The sequence below is a fragment of the Rhagoletis pomonella genome, unplaced genomic scaffold (assembly GCF_013731165.1).
Source record: "Rhagoletis pomonella isolate Grant_MI unplaced genomic scaffold, Rhpom_1.0 Rhpom_scaffold_00013, whole genome shotgun sequence".
Lineage (NCBI taxonomy): Eukaryota > Metazoa > Arthropoda > Insecta > Diptera > Tephritidae > Rhagoletis > Rhagoletis pomonella.
This window is the reverse complement of record NW_023458567.1, coordinates 13281910-13284509: the sequence shown is the minus strand read 5'-3', so window position 1 is coordinate 13284509 and position 2600 is coordinate 13281910.

Below are 2600 nucleotides of genomic sequence, written 5' to 3'. Positions count from 1 at the left end.
AAAAAAAATCAGTAAAAATCGTTGATTGGCACTTGGATAGTTTTTTTTCTTAACATGAGTGAAGTTATACAAAAATTAATACAATAGTGTAGAATACACCTATTGGGAACTAATTTAAGTAGAAAAAGATTAAGGTAAATAACTAAAGTAAAGTTAAGAAAACATTTCTTCATATGCTAATTGATGTCCGTTACGCATTTTAAATATTCATTAGATGCATTCGAAGCAAATATTTGCTTTTTTCCCACTGTCAACAAACCGGCTATAAGCTATGAATCACCGAATAAATTTGCGTAAACAGCTATGTACATATCGTCACCTGAAAAGCAAAAATACGTAACCAACAACATTGTTGAAATGCAGAAAGTCATAACTATTAAAAATATCAAAATTCACTTTTTGATTTATATGATGGATTTTATCGAATTACAACTCCCCACATCATTTTATGAAGAAAGAAATTAAAATATTAGTCACGACTTTTCTATTTCATTTACGATGTTGATACGTCTTTTTGCATTTCCGGTGACGATATTTATTAGTCTGTTCGACAAGCTGATAATTATTGCAAATAATCACAAATTATCAGGTTTTGGCGTTCGCGTATGTAAGAAACTAGCAAAGTAGGGGAAATCGAGAGCGTAAAGTGACAGTTGATTTGGAAAGAATTTGCCAGCACAAAGTTATCTGTTTGCAATTTATGAAATTTATTTTGATGATTTCTAAGTTTAAGTAACTTGCAGTTCTAGCAAATGTTTTCCAGCAAAAACTAACAGCTTCCCCTCAAAATGAAATGTCACTTTGCTCTCTCAATTTCCTCTACTTTGCAAGTTTTTTACGTACCTACGCGAACGCAAAAGACTGATAGTTTCTGATAACTTTCAGTAATTAATAGGTACGCGAACGCAACTTATATGTGGTACTTGCACTTGTAGTCAAAAGTCAAAAGTCGGATTATTATCACGAAGTGATAATTCTTGAAAATTTATATTTGGCAGAAATGTTTAGAATTTAAACTTTTTATGTTAGATTATTGGTTGTTGATGAGGAGAAAAAAATGTATTTTAATATTTAAGTACATGGCTTTAATTGTTTGAAAATTTAAAATAATAGAAACACGGTTGAATTGTATAAATAAGTGGGTTTATTTCGAGTGAATTATTTTACACGACTATATTAATATTTTCAATGACAATAGCTAAACATTCATACATGTTTTTCGACTATAAATTTGCATGCTCATCTGAAAAAAAACATTTAAATTAAATAATTAGTACAAATACTTCTTTACTACTCATCTATTTTGGACCCATTTTCATACAAGTACATACATACATACATCCGTATGTACATTCCAAATTCCATACAATTATTTGTGAGTATGTATGTATGTATGTATGTTTTTCACTTAACCTTCTAATTATTAACTGCATCTCTCACATTAGATAATCGCTCCGCATTATGCAATATTGCTTTTACATAACTTAGCTGTGCAACAGTAATTGTGTCGTAGGTTCTTTGAACTCTACACCAGCAGCCCAGCCCGCCCAAGTTGCGTTGATTTGAGATTGTTGTACTTTTTTTTTTTGGCCTCCACCTTTGCGCCGTTATGCCGTCGTTAAATGTAAAATCCCAACATCATTCAATTGTGAATTAAATACAATTACTTTGAAATCGTAGATGACTCAATACGCTTGATGAATGATTGATGTTGGTGTCAATTCGTGAAATGCCTAATGCTAATTCGTTAGAAACACGGATTTTTATTTGTATAAATTTAGCGAAACAACATGAAGAAAAAAATGTCGCATATCCCCATGAATTTGCAGGTAATTAGTTGTGGAAAAAATAATTTTGTCGCTCTTGTATTTTTTAGATATAAGGTGTTTTACTTTATATAAAGTTAGCGAAGCACCCCTCCAAACTCAAAGACAAAAGACAAAAAATTAAAAAAAAAAAAAATTTTTTTTGCAATTTTTTTTTCAATGTGCAATAATTTTTAGAAGAAAAGAATAATAATAATATAGAAAACCCAAAGCGGTTGCTTTATGACCACTTTGAAATTTCAACAAACCATAATAAATCAAAAACAGTTTCAGCGCACAAAACAGGCCGAACGACAAATTATGTCAAAAAAAAATTAATTGGTTTTATTATTTTTAACCAATTTTTAAACCGCTTTCCAAGTCCCTATCCGTCGTGATCACGAAATTCTTCCGCAAATTCGAAATTCGTGAGAATGGTATCACTGATTTCGAGTTATTTTATTGTGATTTATTATATTTTAATTTGAAATTATTAAACCAAAACATAAAAACAAGAAAAAATCAAAGGCAGCACTAACTACGAATGCGTCGGAATAGCTAATAGCATTTCTCCCGAATTCGTGACGGGAGATATTTTCACGACGGGACTTCACTCGGAATCTGTGATAGGCCTGTGTTTTTATTATTTTTAACCAATTTTTAAACCGCTCTCCAAGTCCCTAATTTTTTTAAATAAGTCTATTTAAACAAAAAAAAAAATAGGGAATTGCAAAGCGGTTTAAAATATAATAATATTATAGTTAAAAAAACTAAAAACACGCTTTTATTACAACA